Source organism: Ursus arctos, unplaced genomic scaffold (genome assembly GCF_023065955.2).
Source record: "Ursus arctos isolate Adak ecotype North America unplaced genomic scaffold, UrsArc2.0 scaffold_32, whole genome shotgun sequence".
Classification (NCBI taxonomy): Eukaryota; Metazoa; Chordata; class Mammalia; order Carnivora; family Ursidae; genus Ursus; species Ursus arctos.
Genome location: NW_026623008.1, coordinates 22,399,206 through 22,412,031, shown reverse-complemented (window position 1 = coordinate 22,412,031; position 12,826 = coordinate 22,399,206).

Genomic DNA, 12,826 nt, shown 5'->3' with positions numbered 1-12,826 from the left:
GGGAATTTGGTTTGTAAATTTTCATTCCCATATTGTTCTTGTGTGGTAAACTGGAAATGTTTTTGAAAGATTAGATTGATCTCTATCTGGAATGTTTGAGAAAGCATGTGACAAAACTATCTGGGCCAAATGTCATTGTGGGAGATTTCTACTTCTAATCCAGCCTCCTTAATTCTGTTGTAATGTTATACAATTATGCAGTTTTTAAAATGCCTTTTTGAGTCAGTTTTTGTAAGTTGTGTTTTTACAGGAATGTTTGTGTCATCTGTTTTCAAATTTACTGTCATAAAGGTGTCCCAATATTCTTCTGCTTATTGATCTGTTTAATCTCTGTGGCTTCTACGGTCTGGCCTCTTTTCCTTGGTTAATGTTGTTTATTTGCATCTTCTCTCTGTTTATTATTTTTCTCTTCTTATTTCAACCATGCCAGGAGTGACTCTTTTTTTAGTCTTTTCAAAGGACTGACTGTTGGCATTGCCGATCCTGTCTATTGTATGTTTGCCTTACCCCCTCTATGCCTCAGTGTCCCCATCTATAAAAAGGGGGATAGTAACAGTATGCATTCTGTATGCTTGTTGGGAGGGTTATTTGAACTAATTCATGCTAGAATTGTGCTTGGCACATAGTAGGTGCTCAACAAGTGTTTGTTCTCATTTCTCTTTGTTCTTCTTTTTGTTAATAACTTTTGTACACTCCTCTTTCCTTTCCCCACATTTCTTTAGGTTTATTCTGTTATTCTTTTCCTATCTTCTTAGCTTGAATACTTATCTCAGTTTGAAATTCTTTTCTAATGTAAGCATTTAACATTATGATCCTCCAAATACCACTTTCATGGCACCCAACAAGTTTAAGTATATTGTAGCATTACTATTGTTTCCCTGTGTATTCCAGAATTTTCATGATTATTTCTACTTTAGTTTTGAGTTGTTTAGAGATAGGCTTTAATTTCTAAACATAGGGCATCTTTTTCTAGTTATCTTTTTTGTTACTACTTTTTTTTTTCTTTTTTTTTTAGAGAGAGCGAGAGGGCATGAGCAGAGGGGCAAGGGGCAGAGAGAGAATTCCAAGCAAACTCCCTGCCAAGTGCAGAGTCTGATGCAGGACTTGATCTCATAAGTCTGAGATCATGACCTGAGCCAAAGTCAGACGCTTAACCGACTGAGCCACCCAGGCGCCCCTTATTACTACTTTCTAGCTAATTGCTTTGCCATCTGAGACCAGGTACGGATCCTTTGAAATTTGCAGAGTTTGTTTTATATCCTGGTGCGAGGTCCAGCCTTTGGTCTATTGGAGCTCTTCTAGCACTTGTCTAGATGCTCGAAGATTCCTACTTCATCTAATGAGTTGTACAGTTAATCAGTATTTTCATACTGTTCCTAAATAATCCGAGAAGCCCAGAAGCCTCTGATCACCCCTTCCCTGGGGTTCTTTTGTGGTATTTTTATTCTCTCTTGGTAATTTCTAGCCTCTAAAAGGAGATACTATTATTTATTATTTTTGTTGAAATTTATCCTTATGATTATTGGCTCAACATTTAGTGTTAGCTTAGGTTTCCTGGGTTGATAATCAGCACATCATTCCATTTCATCTCTCAGTCCTTACGTGGCAACGTGGTCTCCTTCTCTTAACCCACATCCTTTGGTGTGGAATAACCTTCTGCCTGAAAAAGGCACGCTTTGAAATTTATCTCCTGCTGAGGGTACTCTTTGTTTTTGTTTGTCTGAAAATGTCTGCTTCGCCCTTTGCGAAAGATAGATTTGCTAGCCTTTCTATGTCGACAGTGGGTTTTTCTCGGCACACGGAAAATTGTAGCTCACTCTCTTTTCCTGCCTCTGCCATCGCCACTGAAAAGTTAGCTACCCTTGCTTTCTAGGCACCTCTCTCTTCTCCTGGCTCTTTTTAAATATTCTCTTTCTCTTTCTTTCTTTTGGCATTCAGCAGTTTCACCATCTGTATTTTGGTGCAACTACTTTAAAATGGATCTCATGTCATGTGTTCGGAATGAAGTTGCTGTCTTCCAACAGTTCTGGATCATTGTCTCTTGGCCTCTCCGTCTTTTCCGTCTTGTGTGCTTGTGCTGCGTGCTTCCGGCTCACTGACAAGTTCTTCACCTGTTTCTGAACCACCATTTTCCTTAGTCCATTCCACAATCTGTCTGTCGATCTGCATTTTTTCAGGAATTGGCTCGTGTGTTGGTGGAGGCTTGGCAAAGCCAAAATCTGCAGGGTAGGCCGTCGGGCTGGAGAGTCAGGAAAGCACTGCAGTTTGAGTCCCAAGAGGGTCTTCTGGCAGAATTCTTTCTGCTCAACAGAGGTCAGTCTGTCCTGTCAAGGCCTTGGACTGATTGGATGAGGCCCACTCCTATTATGGAGGGCAATGTGCTTTACTCAAAGTCCAGTGATTTGTTTACTTTTTAATTTTTTAAAAAGATTTTTAAATTTATTCATTTGAGAGAGAGAGAGATTGAGCGAGAGCACGAGCAGGGGGAGGAGCAGAGGGAGAAGGAGGAGCAGACTCCCTGCTGAGCAGGGAAGCCCAAAGCGGGGCCTTGATCCCAGGACCCCGGGATCATGACCCGAACTAAAGGCATTTGCTTAACTGACGGAGCCACCCAGGAGCCCCTCAAAGTCCAGTGATTTAAATGGTAATCACGTCCCTCAAAACACCCTCACAGAAGCTTCCAGAATAGCATTTGACCATATATCTGGGCACTGTGGCCTAGCCAAGTGGACATGAAATCAGCCACTGGAGTGCACCCAGCTTTGCAGTCCAACCCCTGAGCCCTGTTTGGGCCACACTCTTTCACCATTAAGGGTCCTCAGGAGAAAAAGTGTGAAAAGCGTTGTTCATGTTCCTGGAAGGGACCTCGAGGCCTGTCCCCTGTGCTGAGTTTGAGCCCTGGAGGGGATGGAAGGACTCCACATACAGCGGTTCCCAAATTCAGAAGTGCAAGAGATAGAACATTCTCTTGCCATGACTGGCCCTGGCATGTCTGGAGACCCATTCTGCAGGGCGGGGGGGGGGGGGGGGGAATCCAACCTCGGTTCTGGGATGACCCCCACCTTCCCCAGGGCTTGTGTCCAATCCAGGGCCTACTCTCCATCTTGGTATCTGTGGAAGCCTCGCCTGCCCTCCCCCCGGGCTGTGGAGACATGCAGGGAGACTGCCCCGTGCTAGCCCTCCTCTTTGAAGTTCTGGGCTGTACGACCCCTGAGGGGCAGGAAGCAGGGAGGGCAGGAAGGAAGAAGGAAGGATGAGCAGCTCCTGTTTCCTACCTTCCTGCCCTCTTTCCAGCTAGGGTCCCTGAACTTGGGCCCCGTGTCTGAGCGAGGGCAGAACAGGTGTGCGATGAGACCAGACAGGACCTGCGACTCCACGCAGAGCTGGGAGATCCACCTGGGATGCCTGGGGGGTGAGGTGGGCCTGAGGCAGGGCCCATTCGCAGGCCGACTCGGGGGAGAATGATATCATTTTTGTTTGTGTCTCCATCAGGTTCAGCCCATTCAACAGACTGAGTGCATATATATTCTGTATTTTTTCGTGGGGCATTGGGACTCCCATATGCCTCTCCCCAAAAGCTTCAGGCATAAATATACTTACCACAGGCCTACTTATAATAGGAAAAAAAAAAACCAAACCCAACAACTCAACAAGATGGGTTTGGTTAACTAAACTGTGAACCATCTGGAATATTCTTTTTTTAAAAAATATTTTATTTATCTGAGAGAAAGAGAGAGAGAAAGGGGGGGAGGAGCAGAGGGAGAGGGACAAGCAGACTCCATGCTGAACACAGAGCCTGACGTGGGGCTCGATCTCACGATCCTGAGATCATGACCTGAGCCAAAACCAAGAGTGTGATACTTAACCGACTGAGCCACCCAGGCACCCCCTGGAATATTCTGAAGCCCACGTAAACATTGCTTATGCTCATACTAGATGGGAAAGGCTTCACACTATCATATTAAGTTTCTAAGAAACCCTAAGATGCTAAATTATTCATACAGATCAATAATAACTATGCCTGAAAAACTGATTAAAAAACACAGAAAGAAATGTAGCCAAATGTGAAAAATACACCTTCGGGTGTTGAGAATCCACAGTAAAAAGAAAAACAGAATGCTTTTTAAAAATTTTTTATTGCTTTAATTTAATTTTAAAATGAGTATCGTTCTTGTTGTTGTTTCTCTAAGTAGCTGGCGGAAGCTTTTGAACTTCCCTTCCGCCCGCTGTAGAGAGTGACACCCCTGCCGCTCCCCCGCTGCCCCTGAGAGGGGAGGCAGTTTGGTTTGCAGACTGGAGTCTTTCCTGCTTCTGAGAGCGCGGTCATACTTCACACACCGTTTCCCAGCATTCTTTCCCCCTTCCAATTTGTCTTGGAAATGTCCCTCTGACAGCATTATAGACGTACCTCATTTAAACGTAACAACTGTGTTTCATTCCACTGTGTGGATGACCGTGGTTTAGTAGCAGGCCCCCCACTGATGGACATTTGGGGGCCGCTGGTTTCTCACGGTGGGGCTGCTAGGAACACCCCCACGTGTGTGTACTTTCTGCTATTTGTCATTATTTCTGCAGGGTCAGATGCCCGGATGTGGTGGACTTGGTGGGTCAGAGGTTATAACCGTTTCAATTTTGGCCAGTGCTTCCCAATTGCTTTCCAGAATACTGTACCCACGTATCTTCCCACCAGCTGGTGGGAGGCCTGGGTGGGTTGTCTGGGCATTGCTTTTATAATAGAGGTAAGACTAACAAAATCAATTTTAGCATTATTTTTTAAATTTTGAATAATTGTCCCGAAGCCTCCCTCCTCCCATTCTCTTGGGCTGCAGGGATGTCCGGGCCATCAGGCCTCAGGTGTGGTTCTGCATGGCAAGCTCACCAATTTACCTAAGACGCCTACTTGTAAGGAGACGGTGCATTGTAATGCATATTTTTAACATGGGCCAAAATCATGGAATTGATCACTTCTTCTTGTTGGTTATCGTGAGCACACCTAGTCTGCAGAAATCTACTTTTTTTTCTTTTTGTAAAATAAGTTTTGGCATTTCACAGACTTATACTGTGAATGTCAGGGGAATACATCTTATTTTTTCATTGCTATGGGGCAACGAAGTGGCAAATGATTCCACTGTGTTTGAAATCAGAACCAACCAACAACCCCCCCTTTCCTCAACTGGCCACGAGTCAGGAGGGCCAGGTTCTCTGCCACTTTCTCATTGTGTCACCCGAGGCCAACATGTCTGAGTCGCGCCATCTGTGCAATGGGCTCTCAGGGCCTGGCTTCTGGACGCATCCCCGATCCTGGCTTGACCTCTGTGCCCCTGGGGCTTGTATCCAGGGTTGGAAGATCTGGATGGTTCAGGAAGAGGCATTCCTCCTCATCCTCCACGGGACGGGAGTGCTGATGTGGCCCGAGGGCTCTGGTCCCCTGCCAGGGCTCTGGCTGCTATTTCTGGACTTATCAGTTCCAGAGCACAGATGTGCTCCCCTCTCCTGTCATGAAGGACAAGCTGGGGGAGGCAGCACGAGTCTCCTTGTCACCTTGAGGGGCCCTGGAATGTAGGTGAGGTCTCTGTCTAAGTTTGGGCACTGAGTGCCAGTCAGGGTGGGCGAGGAAAGGCACCCTGGCTCAGAGGGGCAAGCTGCTGGCTGAGCAGGTCATCGCAGCCCAGAGACTTCAAGTAACTCCCCCAAAGTCACACAGCAGGTGGCAGCCGATGTAAGTCCATTTTCAGAAGATGAATGCTGGAAAGGTCTTTACAGTTGTCCGAGATGGGCACCCACTACACAGATGGGGCGACTCAGACATGTTGGCCTCGGGTCACACAATGGGAAAGTGACAGACGCTGGCCTAGAACTTGGTCCTCCAGACCCATGGCCAATTGCTTATTCTAAGCAGAACTTTGAGGAATGGGTTGGGGGTTACTGGGACAGAGGGAAAAGGGCACCGGAGTTTGACAGGAAGAGGGAATGGTCTGGCATCAGAGTGGGGGGCTGTTTTGACAGTTGAATAACCTGATGTACAGGAAGTGCCCCTCATACTGTCTGGCCTGGTCGATGGGAAACAGCGGTATCTGTGGTTCTTGACTTTAATTTTCCTGCTCACTGTCTGCTGCCTGAAGGGTCACGATGGCCAGAGTTTACACGCCACGGTCTAACCGCTCCACGGATGGGAGCCCTGAGGCTCAGAGAGATCAATGACTTGCCTAGGGTCACACAGCAAGTGAGTGGTAGGGCTGGGATTTGAACCCAGGCCCACCAGAGGCCAAGGGCCTGTCCCACACTGGCCTGCCTGCCATCCCTCCTGGCTCCCCTGCTGGGGCGGCTGTGCTCCCTCAGCCCCGTCTACAGCGAATCATTTAGCTCCATCTGTGGGTCGGGGCTCCCTGTGGGCCTGTCGCCGTGGCTGCAGGTGAGGGCACTGCTGGCCCTGCTCTGGGGTCGCACTTCCCACAGCGGTTGTTTATCTCCTGACTGCGTCTGGGAAGGCCCTAGAGGCAGGTCCTGAACCACACAATAGGAGGCCTCCCCCCGGAATTCTGCTTGCTTTCGCAGGTGCTCAAGGGAGCATTTCTCCCTGAACCCTGCCTCCTTCCTGTCCCTGTCCTAGCTCCCGGTCAGCTTGCCAGGAACCTTACTGCAGTCTCCTGACTCCGCCCCCTCCTGTCTACTCCCTCCCCCCACCTCAAGTATTCCACCCTCCGCGTTGGCTCAGGGAGAACATTCTTTTTTTTTTTTTTTTAAAGATTTTATTTATTTATTCGACAGAGATAGAGACAACCAGCGAGAGAGGGAACACAAGCAGGGGGAGTGGGAGAGGAAGAAGCAGGCTCATAGCGGAGGAGCCTGATGTGGGGCTCGATCCCAGAACGCGGGGATCACGCCCTGAGCCGAAGGCAGACGCTTAACCGCTGTGCCACCCAGGCGCCCCTCAGGGAGAACAGTCTTGAGCACATCGCTGATCCTGCGCTGTTTCTGCCGCATGACCCTCGGTTGCCAACAGACAAAGGTCAGACAGCAGAGGCTGGCTGTGTCGTCCCGCTGGCTGTCCAGTCCTCTGACTCTCCTCTGGAGAATGTCCCTTCTGCCCATTCTGGCTGCTGGATTAGGCAGGACTGGCCCTGCTCCCGACTCCCTGGGGCTTGCCGGCACCTTTTTGGATTCCCAGTGCCGATTATACACAGGAAGCAGGACTGGTGTTTGCCTTTGGGCCCAGTGTCCCTGCAGGGAACTTGCTCACGGCCTGTCTCATCCACTGTCCTGTCCCCAGAGCCTAGCACGGGGGCCTGAAACATAGTAAACACTCAAGAAATGGTCGATGAATGAACGAATGAATGTCTGCCCAAAGTTTTGCCCTTTGCCATCCGCTGTGTCCTTCTTGATTTTTGAACTGACCTCTTGAATGGCCTTGACCGGCACTGAGCCAGGTGTGCCAGGAACCAGTCTGACCTGCCTCCCAGGAGACCAGGGCTCTCAGCGTGGGGCTGTGTGTCCTAGAGCAGTTTCCTCCTCTCACCAAGCCTCAGTTTCCCCATCTGTACCCTGAGGTTTCTGGGCTAGCTCCCTCTCCCTGAGTCTCTTCTGATTCTCCAGCTCTGACCCGCTCATGTAGGCCATCCGCCCTGGTGGCCTCGCTGGCCCCGCGGGGGCGAAGGGGGCTGTGGAGGGGGCTGGGCGGCGTTCAGAAGCCTGGCACGTCCACCGTTCATGTCTAATTAGTCTGGTAGCCGTTCACTGCCTCTTGAATTCCCTTGGCAAACAGCCCCATTACTGGGAGTAATTTGCCGGCACCGACCTGGGCGGTGAGGCACGGAGGATCTGGAGGATTCGCGCTGGCCCACCTCAGCCTCCACACCCCGGAGCTCACCCCCCGAGCCCCCCGCCGAGGGCGGAGACCAACCTTCCCCGGGGCCCTGGGACGGGGGCTCTGCGGAAACAGGCGGTGTTCCCCGGGGCATCCAGCACACGCCGGAGCGCGGTGGACGGGGCTCGGCTTCCAGCTCCGCTACTGATGCGGTAGCGTGCCCCTCGGGCGAGGTCCTTCTGCTCTGACAGCCTCAGTTTCCTCAGCTGTAAAATGGGGATGGCCGTCTGCTCAGTTGTCCTCCGTCTTCCTGGCATCTGCCCCCTCCCTTTCCAGGTGACGATAGGGGCGCTCCCGGGGTCGGACCGGACCCTGCCGCTACCCCTGGCCAGGACGCACAGGTCGACGAGGGTGGTCTCCTGACCAGAGCTGGGCCAGTGCAGGCCCGGTGCCCTTGGCCTCAGTGAAGGACATCTGGCCCGTCACCGAAACCGCAATGAGAAAGTCGGTCCCTCTCTGGGACTGAAGATGCGACTTCCAGCCACTGTCGGGCCCTGGGTTTTCAGCCTGTGGAAGGGGCCAGGGCAGAAGCCAGAGACTGAGACCAGCGGCCCCGGCCTCCTGCGGGCCCTGCTGCGCCTCGTCGTTCCAGCCTTCCTGGGGGTAGCCAGTGCAAGCTGGACTTCTGTCATGTACACCAGACCCATCCTGAAGATCCGGGACCGGCAGCCATTGCTCCCCTGCAGGCTGTGAGGAGATAGGTAACGCTGGGCTGCCCGCGGCCCTACTCTGGGCGGGGGGAAGGCGGGTGAGGTACGGGGGGTGGGCTTCCTGTTACCCTACAGTCCCATCCTGGGTCCATGGCCCCAAGAGCCTGGGTCCATCTTAAACCCAGAACAGAGAGCATCCCCCGTCAGGACCTTCACCTCCTTCAATCTGGACGCTCAATCTTTATTAATAAAAGCCCAGCAGAGAGTAAGGCTCAGAGGGAATGGCCTCAGCTTCTGGGAGGGTGGGCTTTACGAATCATGAGGAATGGAGGGAAAATGCCTTAACTCTAGTCTGGGCCCACCGGAGGGGCTGTCGTTGGTAGTGTGAGGACAGTGGTTGGGGGCCAGGGTTCTTCATAGGAAGCGCCCGCGTGGTCTCTGCCCTTGAACACCTGCTTCCTCGCTCCTCCACTGTGAGCACCCACCGGGCAGTCTCAGGAGCGCCCTGGGATACCTGGTCTTAGGTTCCTTCTCTCGTGGAGCTCAGAGATGGGCGGGAAGGGAATTCCCACAGACGGAACAGAATGTGCTCCAGGAACAGTGCGCGGCTGGGGTTGGAGGGGACTGGATCTGGTCTGTAGGAGGACGGGGCTGGAACTGGGGAGAGATGGGGAGTCAGGCTGGATGCACGAGCAGGTGTTCCAGGAGACAATTCCGCTGCTCCTCCGGGGGCCCTTGGTGATGCAGGCGTGCAGGTGTCCCGTGCCACGCACAGTGAGAGCACCTAACCTTCACCCCCGCCTGCCAGCACTGCATAGCTTTCCAGACATCCAGGGAAGGGAGCTGGGAATAAACTCCTCTCCCGGATCCCTGCCTGGAGGAGGCACGGCCGTCAGCCCTCAGGCTTTGCACAGCAATGGGACTTGGAGGCCAATTCCTGGGTGACTCCAGAAGGGGGCGTTCTCTGGGGGCAGGTGCTTGACAAGAGCCTGTTTCTGGGCAAAGGGACCTGCCTGAGGGGGAAGCTTGGACCAGGGCAGCTTCTGTCTCTGCAGGCTGCCCTGGAATTTTCCTCCGCCTGGCTGGTGAGAGCATTGCCATGGGGTTGCTGGTGAGGGCCAAGGCAGGCTGGGACACCAACTGCTCACCTTTGGGGTTTGACCTTTGAGGTGTTCCCGCTGCCATGGCTCTTGCGCCTGGCCCCTGGGGGTCCCGCTGCTCCCGGGCCCGGGACAGAAGCCGAATCTGGGGAGATGGAGCCTCGGCCAGCCCGGCAGAGCCCAGAAGATGCCTTTGATTCATGAACCGCGGGACTTGGGTGGATTTAGCAACTGGATTTCCAATTGATTTCCAGGGGGAGGGGTGATGGAGATGAAAGCTTCTAGAAGAGGCTGGGCTTGCAACCTGGTGGAGATCTGTGGCCCGCAGTGGGCAGGAAGTGACTGACCTGACCCAGGACCCTGAGAGGGAAGATAATGAGGTAAGGAAAACCCATCTGCGTGGGGCTGGTCCCAGGGCCTCAGAGATGGAACAGCTGCTTCTGAAGATACATGCGCGGCTCTGCAGATGTGAGGGGCGAGGCGGAGAGAAGGTGGGGTTCTCCTCCCCTCCCCCACTGGCTTGGAGGAGGCTCTACTTTGCAAAGGATGAGGTCTGCAAAGTCCTGGCAACTTCAGATCTCTGGGGACCTGGGGGCTGGCTGCCCACCCTGCCCTCCCCACAGCCCCCGGCCGGCCCCTGTCCTGCAGCCCCCTCCCTGCAGCAGCGCCTGGTTCCCTGCAGGCTCCAAACAAGGAAGGGAGGAGGGAACCACTTTTACTGTGGGTTTGGGAAAGAGAGCCCTCGGTCTGAATTCCATGGGCTTCTTCTACCTGCTGGCTGTGGGACCCCAGGTCAGCTCCATGCACACCCTGGGCCTCGGTTTCCTCACCTGTGAAACAGGAGGCTGTGGGATGAGATGAGATGCCACGTGGGGGTGGGGCGTGTGGAACGGCCCCAGGGTGACGGATCCCGGGTAGAGAGCTGACTCCGATGGCCATCATCTGTGTGATCCTGCACGTGTGCCTTAGCCCCTCTGAGGCTCAGTTTGCCCCTCTGTGAAGTGGGAATAGAGTGATGGGCAAAGCTTCGTCCTGTGTGGGGCATGTGGTCAGTCATCAGGGTGCTTACTGACCCCCTTCTCTTGGGTGGTCGGTAGGGCTGGGGCAGAAGCTGTGAGTCTGGCCCTGTGCTGGCTTGGGTAGGAGGAGGGGCTCCATGCTGCTGGAGCTGGGGCATAAAGCATCTCCACCCCCCCCACCCCTACTGGTGCCTAGAGAGGAAGTCATGACACCAAATCTGAATCCTGGGCTGGCCACCTCACTGGCTGTGAGGACACATCCTCTCTTTGCTCCTTAGTTTCTTCCTTTGTAAGATGGGGAACACGATAAAGGCTGCAGATGTTCCCGAATGACTGTTCTATGGCAGGTGTGTTGTAAACACTTTACATACAAGAAGTCATTTAGCCCTCACGACAATCCTATGAGGGTGGTATTATTATCGTCCCATTTTACAGGTAAGGAAACTGAGGCTCAGAATGGCAAAGCAGCTTGGCTCAGGTCACACAAGTGGGGCTATGAGCCCAGGTCTTTGACTCAGAGGTCCAGGCTGGAACCGGTGGCCATGTGCTGTCCCCGTGGTGTTACTGAATAGGACAATGATCAGGACGGGCTGGTTCAGTGAGATGGTTGGGCTGAGCTCAGAGCGGGAGGTGATGGTGGGGACCTGGGTGGTCCGGGGGACTCCTCGGGGGTGGTGCACTATGCTTGGGGCTAAGAAGACTGGTTGGATTTGGGAAACAGATTGAAGGGACAATGAGCAGAGGCTGGAAGGGCCAGACTATGAGTCCAGGCAGGGACTGGATTCACCCTGGGGACATGGGGGGAGCCTTTAGGAATCACTTATGGGGTTAGAAAATGCTCATGCCTGACCGCAGGCTCTGATATTCCTGGGCACCTCTCATTATCACGTTAGCTGGTTTTCTGTGTCTTTTATTAGAAGTTGTATGTTTTCCAATATTTCAATATTATTGTTTTGTCAACTTGATGTCTTAGATCCTGTAATTGGGGGAAGAGTTGAGACTTTTCTCCCCTGCCATTACTCAGTTCTATAGACTTGTCCTGCCTTATTACTTAGCAAGTAATATTTTTTCATGAATTTTCATTGATTTCCAGGTAGAAATATTTCTTGATGCCTTTTTTATGGAGAATCCGGTTTCACGTATCCTAGCATCGGGTGAGAGCCTTCGGACCCTTGTTATTGTAAAAACAACATCAATACCTCACTGGGGACGTCTGGGTTCTCTGTCCTGGGGTCCCACTGAGGCCATGTGAGATGACACGTGAGAAGTCTGGTTGAGGAAACAGAGAGGAGTAAGGAGCCCAGAGGCTCTCGGGTGATCCACACATTGGAACGGAACATGCCTGTCTGGCCCAGGTCTGGGTGAGTCAGAGCCGAGGAAGTCGGCCTCCCAGATGCTGGCAGGACCTTCCCACCCCTATGAGTGGGGAGGCGTTGAGTGGCCCATCCCACAGGGACCGGCATCCACGGAGGGGAGTCTGGGGCCTGGGCAGTGCGGGCCTCCCCCCTCCTCACAGTCATCTGCAACTTCCTGGGTGACACAGTTCCCGCGGTGACATCAGTCGGGAGACCTGGGCTGGGCTACAGCCACAGCAGCCCCAACACGAGAGGAGGTCCCTCTCTTGGCGCTGACACGCTCAGGGCGGGTCGCTGGGCTCACCAGGGTCGCTCTGGGCTGACACGAGATTCTGTGACCACCTCAGCCAGCTGGGTGCTTGGCTCTTAAAGTTCCCTCCAAGTGACAGACACAGAGCAAGTCACAGGCCCCATCTGCCTTCAAAGATGGGGGAAAGGAGCCCCACTATGAGTCAGGAACGAGGGCAGGGCCTTGGGTCTCGGCCCCGGGGTGCTGCCCAGGTGAGCCTGACGGTGGGGGGAGCAAATGCCCTTCAGTCAGTCCAGTTCAGCCTGTGCTTCGTGCCCCTCCTGTGCCCGGGGCTGGGGGCCCAGAGATGACAGTGACCCAGCCCCCAGGGGTGGGTCAGACATGCCGAAGAGTCACAATCCAGCAAGCGGTGGGCAGACCTGTGTCCCTGTCCTCCCGCCCAGGGTAGTGACTCTGGGGGTCCACACTCCCTGACTCGGCGTCTGGCCCTCCACGAGCCAGCCCCCAGCTCCCCAACCTGTCCGTCCAGGCTGGACTGAACTGCTTCCGGGTCCCCTTGCTCTAGCTTCTGAGCCTTTGTAACTACCC